This window comes from Scyliorhinus torazame, chromosome 4 (genome assembly GCF_047496885.1).
Source record: "Scyliorhinus torazame isolate Kashiwa2021f chromosome 4, sScyTor2.1, whole genome shotgun sequence".
Classification (NCBI taxonomy): domain Eukaryota; kingdom Metazoa; phylum Chordata; class Chondrichthyes; order Carcharhiniformes; family Scyliorhinidae; genus Scyliorhinus; species Scyliorhinus torazame.
Genome location: NC_092710.1, coordinates 358,433,833 through 358,451,962, shown reverse-complemented (window position 1 = coordinate 358,451,962; position 18,130 = coordinate 358,433,833). Strand labels below are relative to the sequence as shown.

At 64.5% G+C, this 18,130-nt stretch overlaps 2 protein-coding genes across 2 annotated transcripts in view; both read left to right on the top strand.

Moving 5' to 3' along the window:
- Positions 1-18,130, top strand: part of pex6 (peroxisomal biogenesis factor 6) — a gene marked incomplete at its 5' end in the record, with an annotated part of 335,015 nt that overhangs the window by 300,922 nt on the left and 15,963 nt on the right. The gene's annotated exons all lie outside the window — the stretch shown is intronic.
- Positions 15,957-18,130, top strand: part of LOC140411518 (calpain-1 catalytic subunit-like) — a 250,389-nt gene continuing 248,215 nt past the window's right edge. The window contains exon 1 of the mRNA XM_072500605.1: positions 15,957-16,093. The gene's annotated coding sequence lies outside the window, so the exon portion shown is untranslated. The remainder of the gene's footprint in view (positions 16,094-18,130) is intronic.

Genomic DNA, 18,130 nt, shown 5'->3' with positions numbered 1-18,130 from the left:
GTGAGGGACGGGCAGTGTGAGGGTCAGGCAGCGCGAGGGACGGGCAGTGCGAGAGATGGGCAGTGCGAGGGACACGCAGTGCGAGGGACGGGGAGTGTGAGGGTCAGGCAATGTGAGGGTCAGGCAGTGTGAGGGACGGGCAGTGTGAGGGACGGGCAGCGCGAGGGACGGGCAGTGCGAGGGACAGGCACAGTGTGAGGGACAGGCACGGTGTGAGGGACAGGCATTGTGAGGGACGGGCAGTGTGAGGGACGGGCAGTGTGAGGGACGGGCAGTGTGAGGGACGGGCAGTGTGAGGGACGGGCAGTGCGAGGGACGGGCAGTGCGAGGGTCGGGCAGTGTGAGGGACGGGCAGTGTGAGGGACAGGCAGTGTGAGGGTCAGGCAGTGCGAGGGACGGGAAGTGTGAGGGTCAGGCAATGTGAGGGTCAGGCAGTGTGAGGGACGGGCAGTGTTAGGGATGGGCAGCGCGAGGGACGGGCAGTGCGAGGGACAGGCAGTGCGAGGGACAGGCAGTGTGAGGGACAGGCAGTGTGAGGGACGGGCAGTGTGAGGGACGGGCAGTGCGAGGGACAGGCAGTGCGAGGGACAGGCAGTGTGAGGGACGGGCAGTGTGAGGGACGGGCAGCGCGAGGGACGGGCAGTGCGAGGGACAGGCACGGTGTGAGGGACGGGCAGTGTGAGGGACGGGCAGTGTGAGGGACGGGCAGTGTGAGGGACGGGCAGTGTGAGGGTCGGGCAGTGTGAGGGACGGGCAGTGTGAGGGACGGGCAGTGTGAGGGACGGGCAGTGTGAGGGTCGGGCAGTGTGAGGGTCGGGCAGTGTGAGGGCCGTCAGTGTGAGGGACACGCAGTGTGAGGGACGGGCAGTGTGAGGGACGGGCAGTGTGAGGGACGGGCAGTATGAGGGACAGGCAGTGTGAGGGACAGGCAGTGTGAGGGACAGGCAGTGTGAGGGACAGGCAGTGTGAGGGTCAGGCAGTGCGAGGGACGGGAAGTGTGAGGGTCAGGCAATGTGAGGGTCAGGCAGTGTGAGGGACGGGCAGCGTTAGGGACGGGCAGCGCGAGGGACGGGCAGTGCGAGGGACAGGCAGTGCGAGGGACAGGCAGTGTGAGGGACAGGCAGTGTGAGGGACGGGCAGTGTGAGGGACGGGCAGTGCGAGGGACAGGCAGTGCGAGGGACAGGCAGTGTGAGGGACGGGCAGTGTGAGGGACGGGCAGCGCGAGGGACGGGCAGTGCGAGGGACAGGCACGGTGTGAGGGACGGGCAGTGTGAGGGACGGGCAGTGTGAGGGACGGGCAGTGTGAGGGACGGGCAGTGTGAGGGTCGGGCAGTGTGAGGGACGGGCAGTGTGAGGGACGGGCAGTGTGAGGGACGGGCAGTGTGAGGGTCGGGCAGTGTGAGGGTCGGGCAGTGTGAGGGCCGTCAGTGTGAGGGACACGCAGTGTGAGGGACGGGCAGTGTGAGGGACGGGCAGTGTGAGGGACGGGCAGTATGAGGGACAGGCAGTGTGAGGGACAGGCAGTGTGAGGGACAGGCAGTGTGAGGGACGGGCAGTGTGAGGGACGGGCAGTATGAGGGACGGGCAGTGTGAGGGACGGGCAGTATGAGGGACAGGCAGTGTGAGGGACAGGCAGTGTGAGGGACGGGCAGTGTGAGGGACGGGCAGTGTGAGGGACGGGCAGTGTGAGGGACGGGCAGTGTGAGGGTCGGGCAGTGTGAGGGACGGGCAGTGTGAGGGACGGGCAGTGTGAGGGACGGGCAGTGTGAGGGTCGGGCAGTGTGAGGGTCGGGCAGTGTGAGGGACGGGCTGTGTGAGGGACGGGCAGTGTGAGGGACGGGCAGTGTGAGGGACGGGCAGTGTGAGGGACGGGCAGTGTGAGGGTCGGGCAGTGTGAGGGACGGGCAGTGTGAGGGCCGTCAGTGTGAGGGACACGCAGTGTGAGGGTCGGGCAGTGTGAGGGACGGGCAGTGTGAGGGTCGGGCAGTGTGAGGGACGGGCAGTGTGAGGGTCGGGCAGTGTGAGGGACGGGCAGTGTGAGGGACGGGCAGTGTGAGGGACAGGCAGTGTGGGGGACACGCAGTATGAGGGACAGGCAGTGTGAGGGTCAGGCAGTGTGAGGGCCGTCAGTGTGAGGGACACGCAGTGTGAGGGACGGGCAGTGTGAGGGACGGGCAGTGTGAGGGACAGGCAGTGTGAGGGTCGGGCAGTGTGAGGGACAGGCAGTGTGAGGGACGGGCAGTGTGAGGGACGGGCAGTGTGAGGGACGGGCAGTGTGAGGGTCAGGCAGTGTGAGGGCCGTCAGTGTGAGGGACACGCAGTGTGAGGGACGGGCAGTGTGAGGGACGGGCAGTGTGAGGGACAGGCAGTGTGAGGGACAGGCAATGTGAGGGTCAGGCAGTGCGAGTGTCGGGCAGTGTGAGGGTCGGGCAGTGTGAGGGACACGCAGTGTGAGGGACGGGCAATGTGAGGGACGGGCAGTGTGAGGGACGGGCAGTGTGAGGGACAGGCAGTGTGTGGGACGGGCAGTGTGAGGGACAGGCAGTGTGAGGGTCGGGCAGTGTGAGGGACAGGCAGTGTGAGGGACAGGCAGTGTGTGGGACAGGCAGTATGAGGGACGGGCAGTGTGAGGGACAGGCAGTGTGAGGGTCGGGCAGTGTGAGGGACAGGCAGTGTGAGGGACAGGCAGTGTGAGGGTCAGGCAGTACGAGGGTCGGGCAGTGCGAGGGTCGGGCAGTGTGAGGGACACGCAGTGTGAGGGACGGGCAATGTGAGGGACGGGCAGTGTGAGGGACGGGCAGTGTGAGGGACAGGCAGTGTGTGGGACGGGCAGTGTGAGGGACAGGCAGTCTACGAGGGTCAGGCAGTGTGAGGGACGGGCAGTGCGAGGGACGGGCAGTGCGAGGGACGGGCAGTGTGAGGGTCGGGCAGTGTGAGGAGCGGACAGTGTGAGGGGCGGACGGTGTGAGGGACGGGCAGTGTGAGGGACGGGCAGTGCGAGGGTCAGGCAGTGTGAGGGTCAGGCAGTGCGAGGGTCGGGCAGTGTGAGGGACAGGCAGTGTGAGGGACGGGCAGTGCGAGGGTCGGGCAGTGTGAGGGACAGGCAGTGTGAGGGACAGGCAGTGTGAGGGACAGGCAGTGTGAGGGACAGGCAATGTGAGGGTCAGGCAGTGTGAGGGACGGGCAGTGTGAGGGTCAGGCAGTGCGAGGGTCGGGCAGTGTGAGGCAGGCAGTGCAAGGGACGGGCAGTGTGAGGGTCAGGCAGTGTGAGGGACAGGCAGTGTGAGGGTCAGGCAGTGCGAGGGACAGGCAGTGTGATGGTCGGGCAGTGCGAGGGTCAGGCAGTGTGAGGGACGGGCAGTGTGAGGGACAGGCAGTGTGAGGGACGGGCAGTGTGAAGGACAGGCAGTGCGAGGGTCGGGCAGTGTGAGGGACAGGCAGTGTGAGGGACAGGCAATGTGAGGGTCAGGCAGTGTGAGGGACGGGCAGTGTGAGGGTCAGGCAGTGCGAGGGTCGGGCAGTGTGAGGGTCAGGCAGTGCGAGGGTCGGGCAGTGTGAGGGACAGTCAGTGTGAGGGTCGGGCAGTGCGAGGGTCGGGCAGTGCGAGGGTCGGGCAGTGTGAGGGACACGCAGTGTGAGGGTCAGGCAGTGTGAGGGACAGGCAGTGTAAGGGACGGGCAGTGTGAGGGACGGGCAGTGTGAGGGACACGCAGTGTGAGGGACGGGCAGTGTGAGGGACACGCAGTGTGAGGGACGGGCAGTGTGAGGGACAGGCAATGTGAGGGTCGGGCAGTGTGAGGGACGGGCAGTGTGAGGGACGGGCAGTTTGAGGAACGGGCAGTGTGAGGGACGGGCAGTGTGAGGGACACGCAGTGTGAGGGACAGGCAGTGTGAGGGACGGGCAGTGTGAAGGACGGGCAGTGTGAGGGACGGGCAGTGTGAGGGACGGGCAGTGCGAGGGACGGGCAGTGTGAGGGTCGGGCAGTGCGAGGGACGGGCAGTGTGAGTGTCGGGCAGTGTGAGGGACAGGCAGTGTGAGGGTCGGGCAGTGTGAGGGACGGGCAATGTGAGGGACGGGCAGTGTGAGGGACACGCAGTGTGAGGGACGGGCAATGTGAGGGACGGGCAGTGTGAGGGACACGCAGTGTGAGGGACACGCAGTGTGATGGTCGGGCAGTGTGAGAGACGGGCAGTGTGAGGGACGGGCAGTGTGAGGGACAGGCAATGTGAGGGTCGGGCAGTGCGAGGGACAGGCAGTGCGAGGGACGGGCAGTGTGAGGGACAGGCAGTGTGAGGGTCGGGCAGTGTGAGGGTCAGGCAGTGTGAGGGACAGGCAGTGTGAGGGACAGGCAGTGTGAGGGTCAGGCAGTGTGAGGGACAGGCAGTGTGAGGGACGGGCAGTGCGAGGGACGGGCAGTGAGAGGGACGGGCAGTGCGAGGGACAGGCAGTGTGAGGGACGGGCGGTGCGAGGGACAGGCAGTGTGAGGGTCAGGCAGTGTGAGGGACAGGCAGTGTGAGGGACGGGCAGTGTGAGGGACAGGCAGTGTGAGGGACAGGCAGTGTGAGGGACGGGCAGTGCGAGGGACGGGCAGTGAGAGGGACGGGCAGTGCGAGGGACAGGCAGTGTGAGGGACCTTTTGCTCTGGAAAAGGTGTAAAGAAGATTTACCAGGATGTTGCCTGGAATGGAGAGTAGGTCTTACGAGGAAAGGTTGAGGGTGCTAGGCCTTTTCTCATTAGAACGGAGAAGGATGAGGGGCGACTTGATAGAGGTTTATAAGATGATCAGGGGAATAGATAGAGTAGACAGTCTGAGACTTTTTCCCCGGGTGGAACAAACCATTACAAGGGGACATAAATTTAAGGTGAAAGGTGGAAGATATAGGAGGGATATCAGAGGTAGGTTCTTTACCCAGAGAGTAGTGGGGGCATGGAATGCACTGCCTGTGGAAGTAGTTGAGTCGGAAACATTAGGGACCTTCAAGCAGCTATTGGATAGGTACATGGATGACGGTAAAATGATATAATGTAGATTTATTTGTTCTTAAGGGCAGCACGGTAGCATTGTGGATAGCACAATTGCTTCACAGCTCCATGGTCCCGGGTTCGATTCCGGCTTGGGTCGTTGTCTGTGCGGAGTCTGCACGTCCTCCCCGTGTCTGTGTGGGTTTCCTCCGGGTGCTCCGGTTTCCTCCCACGGTCCAAAGATGTGCGGGTTAGGTGAATTGGCCAATGATAAATTGCCCTTAATGTCCAAATTGCCCTTGGTGTTGGGTGGAGGTGTTGAGTTTGGGTATGGTGCTCTTTCCAAGAGCCGGTGCAGACTCAAAGGGCCGAGTGGCCTCCTTCTGCACTGTAAATTCAATGATAATCTATGATTAATCTAGGACAAAGGTTCGGCACAACATCGTGGGCCGAAGGGCCTGTTCTGTGCTGTATTTTCTATGTTCTATGTTCTATGACAGGCACGGTGTGAGGGACACGCAGTGTGAGGGACAGGCACGGTGTGAGGGACGGGCAGTGTGAGGGACGGGCAGTGTGAGGGTCAGGCAGTGTGAGGGACAGGCAGTGTGAGGGACAGGCACGGTGTGAGGGACAGGCAGTGTGAGGGACAGGCAGCGTGAGGGACAGGCAGTGTGAGGGTCGGGCAGTGCGAGGGACGGGCAGTGCGAGGGACGGGCAGTATGAGGGACAGGCAGTGTGAGGGTCAGAGTTGCAGAGGCAGTAAGGGACAGGCAATGTGAGGGTCAGGCAGTGTGAGGGACAGGCAGTGTGAGGGACAGGCACGGTGTGAGGGACACGCAGTGTGAGGGACAGGCATGGTGTGAGGGACAGGCAGTGTGAGGGACAGGCAGTGTGAGGGTCAGGCAGTGTGAGGGACAGGCACGGTGTGAGGGACAGGCAGTGTGAGGGTCAGGCAGTGTGAGGGACAGGCAGTGTGAGGGTCAGGCAGTGTGAGGGACAGGCAGTGTGAGGGACGGGCAGTGTGAGGGACAGGCACGGTGTGAGGGACAGGCAGTGTGAGGGACAGGCAGTGTGATGGTCGGGCAGTGCGAGGGTCAGGCAGTGTGAGGGACGGGCAGTGTGAGGGACGGGCAGTGCGAGGGACAGGCAGTGTGAGGGTCAGGCAGTGTGAGGGACAGGCAGTGTGAGGGACGGGCAGTGTGAGGGACAGGCACGGTGTGAGGGACAGGCAGTGTGAGGGACAGGCAGTGTGAGGGACAGGCACGGTGTGAGGGACAGGCAGTGCGAGCGACAGGCAGTGTGAGGGACGGGCAGTGTGAGGGACGGGCAGTGTGAGGGTCAGGGAGTGCGAGGGACGGGCAGTGCGAGGGACGGGCAGTGCGAGGTACAGGCAGTGTGAGGGACAGGCACGGTGTGAGGGTCAGGGAGTGCGAGGGACAGGCAGTGCGAGGGACGGGCAGTGCGAGGGACAGGCAGTGTGAGGGACAGGCAGTGTGAGGGACAGGCACGGTGTGAGGGACAGGCAGTGTGAGGGACAGGCACGGTGTGAGGGACAGGCAGTGCGAGGGACAGGCACAGTGTGAGGGACAGGCACGGTAGTGAGGGACGGGCAGTGTGAGGGACGGGCAGTGCGAGGGACAGGCACAGTGTGAGGGACAGGCACGGTGTGAGGGACAGGCATTGTGAGGGACGGGCAGTGTGAGGGACGGGCAGTGTGAGGGACGGGCAGTGTGAGGGACGGGCAGTGTGAGGGACGGGCAGTGCGAGGGACGGGCAGTGCGAGGGTCGGGCAGTGTGAGGGACGGGCAGTGTGAGGGACAGGCAGTGTGAGGGTCAGGCAGTGCGAGGGACGGGAAGTGTGAGGGTCAGGCAATGTGAGGGTCAGGCAGTGTGAGGGACGGGCAGTGTTAGGGACGGGCAGCGCGAGGGACGGGCAGTGCGAGGGACAGGCAGTGCGAGGGACAGGCAGTGTGAGGGACAGGCAGTGTGAGGGACGGGCAGTGTGAGGGACGGGCAGTGCGAGGGACAGGCAGTGCGAGGGACAGGCAGTGTGAGGGACGGGCAGTGTGAGGGACGGGCAGCGCGAGGGACGGGCAGTGCGAGGGACAGGCACGGTGTGAGGGACGGGCAGTGTGAGGGACAGGCAGTGTGAGGGTCGGGCAGTGTGAGGGACAGGCAGTGTGAGGGACAGGCAGTGTGAGGGTCGGGCAGTGTGAGGGACAGGCAGTGTGAGGGACACGCAGTGTGAGGGACAGGCAGTGTGAGGGACAGGCAGTGTGAGGGTCGGGCAGTGTGAGGGACAGGCAGTGTGAGGGACGGGCAGTGTGAGGGACAGGCAGTGTGAGGGACGGGCAGTGTGAGGGACGGGCAGTGTGAGGGACGGGCAGTGTGAGGGACGGGCAGTGTGAGGGTCAGGCAGTGTGAGGGACAGGCACGGTGTGAGGGACGGGCAGTGTGAGGGACGGGCTGTGTGAGGGACAGGCACGGTGTGAGGGACGGGCAGTGTGAGGGACGGGCAGTGCGAGGGACAGGCAGTGTGAGGGTCAGGCACGGTGTGAGGGACGGGCAGTGTGAGGGACTGGCAGTGTGAGGGACAGGCAGTGCTAGGGACGGGCAGTGCGAGGGACAGGCAGTGTGAGGGTCAGGCAGTGCGAGGGACAGGCAGTGTGAGGGACAGGCACGGTGTGAGGGACGGGCAGTGTGAGGGACGGGCAGTGCGAGGGACAGGCAGTGTGAGGGTCAGGCACGGTGTGAGGGACGGGCAGTGTGAGGGACTGGCAGTGTGAGGGACGGGCAGTGTGAGGGACGGGCAGTGTGAGGGACGGGCAGTGTGAGGGACGGGCACGGTGTGAGGGACGGGCAGTGTGAGGGACAGGCAGTGTGAGGGACGGGCAGTGCGAGGGACAGGCAGTGTGAGGGACTGGCAGTGTGAGGGACGGGCAGTGTGAGGGACGGGCAGTGTGAGGGACAGGCACGGTGTGAGGGACGGGCAGTGTGAGGGACAGGCAGTGTGAGGGACGGGCAGTGCGAGGGACAGGCAGTGTGAGGGACGGGCAGTGTGAGGGACAGGCAGTGTGAGGGTCGGGCAGTGTGAGGGTCGGGCAGTGTGAGGGACAGGCAGTGTGAGGGACAGGCAGTGTGAGGGTCAGGCAGTGTGAGGGACGGGCAGTGTGAGGGACGGGCAGTGCGAGGGACGGGCAGTGAGAGGGACGGGCAGTGCGAGGGACAGGCAGTGTGAGGGACGGGCGGTGCGAGGGACAGGCAGTGTGAGGGTCAGGCAGTGTGAGGGACAGTCAGTGTGAGGGACGGGCAGTGCGAGGGACGGGCAGTGAGAGGGACGGGCAGTGCGAGGGACAGGCAGTGTGAGGGACAGGCACGGTGTGAGGGACACGCAGTGTGAGGGACAGGCACGGTGTGAGGGACGGGCAGTGTGAGGGACGGGCAGTGTGAGGGTCAGGCAGTGTGAGGGACAGGCAGTGTGAGGGACAGGCACGGTGTGAGGGACACGCAGTGTGAGTGACAGGCATGGTGTGAGGGACAGGCAGTGTGAGGGACAGGCAGTGTGAGGGTCAGGCAGTGTGAGGGACAGGCACGGTGTGAGGGACAGGCACGGTGTGAGGGACACGCAGTGTGAGGGACAGGCACGGTGTGAGGGACGGGCAGTGTGAGGGACGGGCAGTGTGAGGGTCAGGCAGTGTGAGGGACAGGCAGTGTGAGGGACAGGCACGGTGTGAGGGACACGCAGTGTGAGGGACAGGCATGGTGTGAGGGACAGGCAGTGTGAGGGACAGGCAGTGTGAGGGTCAGGCAGTGTGAGGGACAGGCACGGTGTGAGGGACAGGCAGTGTGAGGGTCAGGCAGTGTGAGGGACAGGCAGTGTGAGGGTCAGGCAGTGTGAGGGACAGGCAGTGTGAGGGACGGGCAGTGTGAGGGACAGGCACGGTGTGAGGGACAGGCAGTGTGAGGGACAGGCAGTGTGATGGTCGGGCAGTGCGAGGGTCAGGCAGTGTGAGGGACGGGCAGTGTGAGGGACGGGCAGTGCGAGGGACAGGCAGTGTGAGGGTCAGGCAGTGTGAGGGACAGGCAGTGTGAGGGACGGGCAGTGTGAGGGACAGGCACGGTGTGAGGGACAGGCAGTGTGAGGGACAGGCAGTGTGAGGGACAGGCACGGTGTGAGGGACAGGCAGTGCGAGGGACAGGCAGTGTGAGGGACGGGCAGTGTGAGGGACGGGCAGTGTGAGGGTCAGGGAGTGCGAGGGACGGGCAGTGCGAGGGACGGGCAGTGCGAGGGACAGGCAGTGTGAGGGACAGGCACGGTGTGAGGGTCAGGGAGTGCGAGGGACAGGCAGTGCGAGGGACGGGCAGTGCGAGGGACAGGCAGTGTGAGGGACAGGCAGTGTGAGGGACAGGCACGGTGTGAGGGACAGGCAGTGTGAGGGACAGGCACGGTGTGAGGGACAGGCAGTGCGAGGGACAGGCACAGTGTGAGGGACAGGCACGGTAGTGAGGGACGGGCAGTGTGAGGGACGGGCAGTGTGAGGGACGGGCAGTGCGAGGGACAGGCACAGTGTGAGGGACAGGCACGGTGTGAGGGACAGGCATTGTGAGGGACGGGCAGTGTGAGGGACGGGCAGTGTGAGGGACGGGCAGTGTGAGGGACGGGCAGTGTGAGGGACGGGCAGTGCGAGGGACGGGCAGTGCGAGGGTCGGGCAGTGTGAGGGACGGGCAGTGTGAGGGACAGGCAGTGTGAGGGTCAGGCAGTGCGAGGGACGGGCAGTGTGAGGGTCAGGCAATGTGAGGGTCAGGCAGTGTGAGGGACGGGCAGTGTGAGGGACGGGCAGCGCGAGGGACGGGCAGTGCGAGGGACAGGCAGTGCGAGGGACAGGCAGTGCGAGGGACAGGCAGTGTGAGGGACGGGCAGTGTGAGGGACGGGCAGTGTGAGGGACGGGCAGTGCGAGGGACAGGCAGTGCGAGGGACAGGCAGTGTGAGGGTCGGGCAGTGTGAGGGTCGGGCAGTGTGAGGGACAGGCAGTGTGAGGGACAGGCAGTGTGAGGGTCAGGCAGTGTGAGGGACGGGCAGTGTGAGGGACGGGCAGTGCGAGGGACGGGCAGTGAGAGGGACGGGCAGTGCGAGGGACAGGCAGTGTGAGGGACGGGCGGTGCGAGGGACAGGCAGTGTGAGGGTCAGGCAGTGTGAGGGACGGTCAGTGTGAGGGACGGGCAGTGCGAGGGACGGGCAGTGAGAGGGACGGGCAGTGCGAGGGACAGGCAGTGTGAGGGACAGGCACGGTGTGAGGGACACGCAGTGTGAGGGACAGGCACGGTGTGAGGGACGGGCAGTGTGAGGGACGGGCAGTGTGAGGGTCAGGCAGTGTGAGGGACAGGCAGTGTGAGGGACAGGCACGGTGTGAGGGACACGCAGTGTGAGTGACAGGCATGGTGTGAGGGACAGGCAGTGTGAGGGACAGGCAGTGTGAGGGTCAGGCAGTGTGAGGGACAGGCACGGTGTGAGGGACAGGCACGGTGTGAGGGACACGCAGTGTGAGGGACAGGCACGGTGTGAGGGACGGGCAGTGTGAGGGACGGGCAGTGTGAGGGTCAGGCAGTGTGAGGGACAGGCAGTGTGAGGGACAGGCACGGTGTGAGGGACACGCAGTGTGAGGGACAGGCATGGTGTGAGGGACAGGCAGTGTGAGGGACAGGCAGTGTGAGGGTCAGGCAGTGTGAGGGACAGGCACGGTGTGAGGGACAGGCAGTGTGAGGGTCAGGCAGTGTGAGGGACAGGCAGTGTGAGGGTCAGGCAGTGTGAGGGACAGGCAGTGTGAGGGACGGGCAGTGTGAGGGACAGGCACGGTGTGAGGGACAGGCAGTGTGAGGGACAGGCAGTGTGATGGTCGGGCAGTGCGAGGGTCAGGCAGTGTGAGGGACGGGCAGTGTGAGGGACGGGCAGTGCGAGGGACAGGCAGTGTGAGGGTCAGGCAGTGTGAGGGACAGGCAGTGTGAGGGACGGGCAGTGTGAGGGACAGGCACGGTGTGAGGGACAGGCAGTGTGAGGGACAGGCAGTGTGAGGGACAGGCACGGTGTGAGGGACAGGCAGTGCGAGGGACAGGCAGTGTGAGGGACGGGCAGTGTGAGGGACGGGCAGTGTGAGGGTCAGGGAGTGCGAGGGACGGGCAGTGCGAGGGACGGGCAGTGCGAGGGACAGGCAGTGTGAGGGACAGGCACGGTGTGAGGGTCAGGGAGTGCGAGGGACAGGCAGTGCGAGGGACGGGCAGTGCGAGGGACAGGCAGTGTGAGGGACAGGCAGTGTGAGGGACAGGCACGGTGTGAGGGACAGGCAGTGTGAGGGACAGGCACGGTGTGAGGGACAGGCAGTGCGAGGGACAGGCACAGTGTGAGGGACAGGCACGGTAGTGAGGGACGGGCAGTGTGAGGGACGGGCAGTGTGAGGGACGGGCAGTGTGAGGGACGGGCAGTGTGAGGGACGGGCAGTGTGAGGGACGGGCAGTGTGAGGGACGGGCAGTGTGAGGGACGGGCAGTGTGAGGGACGGGCAGTGTGAGGGACGGGCAGTGCGAGGGACGGGCAGTGCGAGGGTCGGGCAGTGTGAGGGACGGGCAGTGTGAGGGACAGGCAGTGTGAGGGTCAGGCAGTGCGAGGGACGGGCAGTGTGAGGGTCAGGCAATGTGAGGGTCAGGCAGTGTGAGGGACGGGCAGTGTGAGGGACGGGCAGCGCGAGGGACGGGCAGTGCGAGGGACAGGCAGTGCGAGGGACAGGCAGTGCGAGGGACAGGCAGTGTGAGGGACGGGCAGTGTGAGGGACGGGCAGTGCGAGGGACAGGCAGTGCGAGGGACAGGCAGTGTGAGGGACGGGCAGTGTGAGGGACGGGCAGCGCGAGGGACGGGCAGTGCGAGGGACAGGCACGGTGTGAGGGACGGGCAGTGTGAGGGACAGGCAGTGTGAGGGTCGGGCAGTGTGAGGGACAGGCAGTGTGAGGGACAGGCAGTGTGAGGGTCGGGCAGTGTGAGGGACAGGCAGTGTGAGGGACAGGCAGTGTGAGGGACAGGCAGTGTGAGGGACAGGCAGTGTGAGGGTCGGGCAGTGTGAGGGACAGGCAGTGTGAGGGACGGGCAGTGTGAGGGACAGGCAGTGTGAGGGACGGGCAGTGTGACGGACGGGCAGTGTGAGGGACACGCAGTGTGTGGGACAGGCAGTGTGAGGGACGGGCAGTGTGAGGGACGGGCAATGCGAGGGACGGGCAGTGTGAGGGTCAGGCACGGTGTGAGGGACGGGCAGTGTGAGGGACTGGCAGTGTGAGGGACAGGCAGTGCGAGGGACGGGCAGTGCGAGGGACAGGCAGTGCGAGGGACAGGCAGTGTGAGGGACAGGCAGTGTGAGGGACGGGCAGTGTGAGGGACGGGCGGTGTGAGGGTCAGGCACGGTGTGAGGGACGGGCAGTGTGAGGGACGGGCAGTGTGAGGGACAGGCACGGTGTGAGGGACGGGCAGTGTGAGGGACGGGCAGTGCGAGGGACAGGCAGTGTGAGGGTCAGGCACGGTGTGAGGGACGGGCAGTGTGAGGGACTGGCAGTGTGAGGGACGGGCAGTGCGAGGGACGGGCAGTGTGAGGGACAGGCAGTGTGAGGGTCAGGCAGTGCGAGGGACAGGCAGTCTGAGGGACAGGCACGGTGTGAGGGACGGGCAGTGTGACGGACGGGCAGTGCGAGGGACAGGCAGTGTGAGGGTCAGGCACGGTGTGAGGGACGGGCAGTGTGAGGGACTGGCAGTGTGAGGGACGGGCAGTGTGAGGGACGGGCAGTGTGAGGGACGGGCAGTGTGAGGGACAGGCACGGTGTGAGGGACGGGAAGTGTGAGGGACAGGCAGTGTGAGGGACGGGCAGTGCGAGGGACAGGCAGTGTGAGGGACGGGCAGTGTGAGGGACGGGCAGTGTGAGGGACGGGCAGTGTGAGGGACAGGCACGGTGTGAGGGACGGGCAGTGTGAGGGACAGGCAGTGTGAGGGACGGGCAGTGCGAGGGACGGGCAGTGTGAGGGACAGGCAGTGTGAGGGACAGGCAGTGTGAGGGACGGGCAGTGCGAGGGACGGGCAGTGCGAGGGACGGGCAGTGTGAGGGACAGGCAGTGTGAGGGACAGGCAGTGTGAGGGTCAGGCAGTGTGAGGGACAGGCAGTGTGAGGGACGGGCAGTGCGAGGGACGGGCAGTGTGAGGGACAGGCAGTGTGAGGGACGGGCAGTGTGAGGGACGGGCAGTGTGAGGGTCGGGCAGTGTGAGGGACAGGCAGTGTGAGGGACGGGCAGTGCGAGGGACGGGCAGTGTGAGGGTCAGGCACGGTGTGAGGGACGGGCAGTGTGAGGGACAGGCAGTGTGAGGGACAGGCAGTGTGAGGGACGGGCAGTGCGAGGGACAGGCAGTGCGAGGGACAGGCAGTGTGAGGGACAGGCAGTGTGAGGGACGGGCAGTGTGAGGGACGGGCAGTGCGAGGGACAGGCAGTGCGAGGGACAGGCAGTGTGAGGGACGGGCAGTGTGAGGGACGGGCAGCGCGAGGGACGGGCAGTGCGAGGGACAGGCACGGTGTGAGGGACGGGCAGTGTGAGGGACAGGCAGTGTGAGGGTCGGGCAGTGTGAGGGACAGGCAGTGTGAGGGACAGGCAGTGTGAGGGTCGGGCAGTGTGAGGGACAGGCAGTGTGAGGGACACGCAGTGTGAGGGACAGGCAGTGTGAGGGACAGGCAGTGTGAGGGTCGGGCAGTGTGAGGGACAGGCAGTGTGAGGGACGGGCAGTGTGAGGGACAGGCAGTGTGAGGGACGGGCAGTGTGAGGGACGGGCAGTGTGAGGGACGGGCAGTGTGAGGGACGGGCAGTGTGAGGGTCAGGCAGTGTGAGGGACAGGCACGGTGTGAGGGACGGGCAGTGTGAGGGACGGGCAGTGTGAGGGACAGGCAGTGCGAGGGACGGGCAGTGCGAGGGACAGGCAGTGTGAGGGAAGGGCAGTGTGAGGGACGGGCAGTGTGAGGGACGGGCAGTGTGAGGGACGGGCACGGTGTGAGGGACGGGCAGTGTGAGGGACAGGCAGTGTGAGGGACGGGCAGTGCGAGGGACGGGCAGTGTGAAGGACAGGCAGTGTGAGGGACGGGCAGTGTGAGGGACAGGCAGTGTGAGGGACGGGCAGTGTGAGGGACGGGCAGTGCGAGGGACGGGCAGTGCGAGGGACGGGCAGTGTGAGGGACAGGCAGTGTGAGGGACAGGCAGTGTGAGGGTCGGGCAGTGTGAGGGACGGGCAGTGTGAGGGACGGGCAGTGCGAGGGACGGGCAGTGTGAGGGACGGGCAGTGTGAGGGTCGGGCAGTGTGAGGGACAGGCAGTGTGAGGGACGGGCAGTGCGAGGGACGGGCAGTGTGAGGGTCAGGCACGGTGTGAGGGACGGGCAGTGTGAGGGACAGGCAGTGTGAGGGACGGGCAGTGTGAGGGACGGGCAGTGTGAGGGACAGGCAGTGTGAGGGACGGGCAGTGCGAGGGACGGGCAGTGTGAGGGTCAGGCACGGTGTGAGGGACGGGCAGTGTGAGGGACTGGCAGTGTGAGGGACGGGCAGTGTGAGGGACGGGCAGTGTGAGGGACGGGCAGTGTGAGGGACGGGCAGTGTGAGGGACGGGCAGTGCGAGGGACGGGCAGTGTGAGGGACGGGCAGTGTGAGGGACGGGCAGTGTGAGGGTCAGGCACGGTGTGAGGGACGGGCAGTGTGAGGGTCAGGCAGTGTGAGGGTCAGGCAGTATGAGGGACAGGCAGTGTGAGGGTCAGGCAGTGTGAGGGTCAGGCAGTGTGAGGGACAGGCAGTGTGAGGGTCAGGCAGTGTGAGGGTCAGGCAGTGTGAGGGTCAGGCAGTGTGAGGGTCAGGCAGTGTGAGGGACAGGCAGTGTGAGGGTCGGGCAGTGTGATGGTCGGGCAGTGTGATGGTCGGGCAGTGTGAGGGTCAGGCAGTGTGAGGGTCAGGCAGTGTGAGGGACGGGCAGTGTGAGGGACGGGCAGTGTGAGGGTCGGGCAGTGTGAGGGACGGGCAGTGTGAGGGACAGGCAGTGTGAGGGACAGGCAGTGTGAGGGTCAGGCAGTGTGAGGGTCAGGCAGTGTGAGGGACAGGCAGTGTGAGGGTCAGGCAGTGTGAGGGTCAGGCAGTGTGAGGGTCAGGCAGTGTGAGTGTCGGGCAGTGTGAGGGTCGGGCAGTGCGAGGGACGGGCAGTGTGAGGGACGGGCAGTGCGAGGGACAGGCAGTGTGAGGGTCAGGCAGTGTGAGGGTCGGGCAGTGCGAGGGACAGGCAGTGTGAGGGTCGGGCAGTGTGAGGGTCGGGCAGTGTGAGGGACAGGCAATGTGAGGGACGGGCAGTGTGAGGGACAGGCAGTGTGAGGGTCAGGCAGTGTGAGGGTCGGGCAGTGTGAGGGACAGGCAATGTGAGGGACGGGCAGTGTGAGGGACGGGCAGTGTGAGGGACAGGCAGTGTGAGGGACGGGCAGTGTGAGGGACGGGCAGTGTGAGGGTCGGGCAGTGTGAGGGTCGGGCAGTGCGAGGGACAGACAGTGTGAGGTTCGGGCAGTGTGAGGGTCGGGCAGTGTGAGGGACAGGCAATGTGAGGGACGGGCAGTGTGAGGGACGGGCAGTGTGAGGGACAGGCAGTGTGAGGGACGGGCAGTGTGAGGGACGGGCAGTGTGAGGGACAGGCACGGTAGTGAGGGACGGGCAGTGTGAGGGACAGGCACGGTAGTGAGGGACAGGCAGTGTGAGGGACGGGCAGTGTGAGGGTCGGGCAGTGTGAGGGTCGGGCAGTGCGAGGGTCAGGCACTGCGAGGGAGAGGCAGTGTGAGGGTCAGGCAGTGTGAGGGACGGGCAGTGCGAGGGTCAGAGTTGCAGAGGCAATGAGGGTTGTTTTGGACAGCGATGGGATGTGTTTTGTTTGCTATTCCAGCCCCTCGGGCCTGTTTTTGGAGCAGTGATTATGCGGCCTAGCTCCTCCTTCCCAATGGGTGGACTGGGACTGAGGGCTGGGTGGAATTTACCCATTTCCAATCTGAGCTGCTGCGAGCTGGCTGCATCTTTCTGATCGCGAGGGACTGACTGTGAGTATGTGACACATCCTGGCTCCCACTGACTGCTGAGGGTCTTCAGCTGGGTGGACCCTGTCCCTACCAGCTAGAGGGCAAGACTGTGTGTGTCTGGGCACTGTCTCTGTCTGGGTGTGTATCTCTGTGTCTGGGTGTGTATCTCTGTCTGGGTGTGTGTCTCTGTGTCTGGGCGTGTCTCTATCTCTGTGCCTGGGTGTGTGTCTCTGTGTCTGGGTGTGTATCTCTGTCTGGGTGTGTATCTCTGTGTCTGGGTGTGTATCTCTGTCTGGGTGTGTGTCTCTGTGTCTGGGTGTGTATCTCTGTCTGGGTGTGTGTCTCTGTGTCTGGGCGTGTCTCTATCTCTGTGTCTGGGTGTGTGTCTCTCTGTCTGGGTGTGTGCCTCTCAGTGTCTGGGTGTGTGTCTCTCTGTCTGGGTGTGTGTCTCTCTGTCTGGGTGTGTGTCTCTCTGTGTCTGGGCGTGTCTCTCTCTCTCTGTCTGGGTGTGTGTCTCTCTGTGTCTGGGCGTGTCTCTCTGTCTCTGTCTGGGTGTGTGTCACTCTTTCTGGGTGTGTGTCTCTCTTTCTGGGTGTGTGTCTCTCTGGCTGGGTGTGTGTCTCTCTGTCTCTGTCTGTGTGTCTCTGTGTCTGTCTGTGTGTCTCTCTGTCTATCTGTGTGTCTCTCTGTCTATCTGTGTGTCTCTCTGTCTCTGTCTGTGTGTCTCTCTGGCTGGGTGTGTGTCTCCATCTCTCTGGCTGGTGTGTGTGTCTCTCTGTGTCAGGGTGTGTCTCTCTGGCTGGGTGTGTGTCTCTCTGGCTGGTGTGTGTGTCTCTCTGTGTCAGGGTGTGTCTCTCTGGCTGGGTGTGTGTCTCTCTGTCTGGGTGTGTGTCTCTCTGTGTCAGGGTGTGTCTCTCTGGCTGGGTGTGTGTCTCTCTGGCTGGGTGTGTGTCTCTCTGGCTGGGTGTGTGTCTCTCTGGCTAGTGAGTGTGTCTCTCTGTGTCAGGGTGTGTCTCTCTGTCTGGGTGTGTGTCTCTCTGTCTCTGTCTGTGTGTCTCTCTGGCTGGGTGCGTCTCTCTGGCTGGTGTGTGTCTCTCTGTCTGGGTGTGTGTCTCTCTGTCTGGGTGTGTGTCTCTCTGTCTGGGTGTGTGTCTCTCTGTCTGGTGTGTGTGTCAGAGGAAAATCATGCTCCAGATGCTAGTTGGAGTGCCGAGTGATGGTGTGCGTGTGGCTCACAGCCTCTTCCTCTTGCATTTGTCTGTGTGTATATTGGGGACCCCTCCCCCGGTATATATTGGGGTCCCCCCCCCGGTATATATTGGGGTCCCCCCTCCCCCCCGTTGTGTATATTGGGGTCCCGCCCTCCCCCGGTATATATTGGGGTCCCCCACCCCGGTATATATTGGGCCCCCGCCCCCCGGTATATATTGGGGTCCCCCCCCCGGTATATATTGGGGTCCCCCCCCGGTATATATTGAGGTCCCCCCCCGGTATATATTGGGGTCCCCCCCGTATATATTGGGGTTCCCCCCCCTTGTATATATAGGGCCCCCCCTCTCGGTAAATATTGGAGTCCCCCCCCCCCCCCCCCCCCGTTGTGTATATTGGGGTCCCCCCCCTGGTATATATTGGGGTCCCCCCCCGGTATATATTGGGGTCCCACCCCGGTATATATTGGGGCCCCCCGGTATATATTGGGGTCCCCCCCCCGGTATATATTGGGGTCCCCCCGGTATATATTGGGGTCCCCCCGGTATATATTGGGGTCCCCCCGGTATATATTGGGGTCCCCCTCCCCGGTATATATTGGGGTCCCCCCCCCGGTATATATTGGGGTCCTCCCCCGGTATATATTGGGGTCCCCCCCCGGTATATATTGGGGTCCCCCCGGTATATATTGGGGTCCTCCCCCGGTATATATTGGGGTCCCCTCCCCGGTATATATTGGGGTCCCCCCCCGGTATATATTGGGGTCCCCTCCCCGGTATATATTGGGGTCCTCCCCCGGTATATATTGGGGTCCCCTCCCCGGTATATATTGGGGTCCTCCCCCGGTAT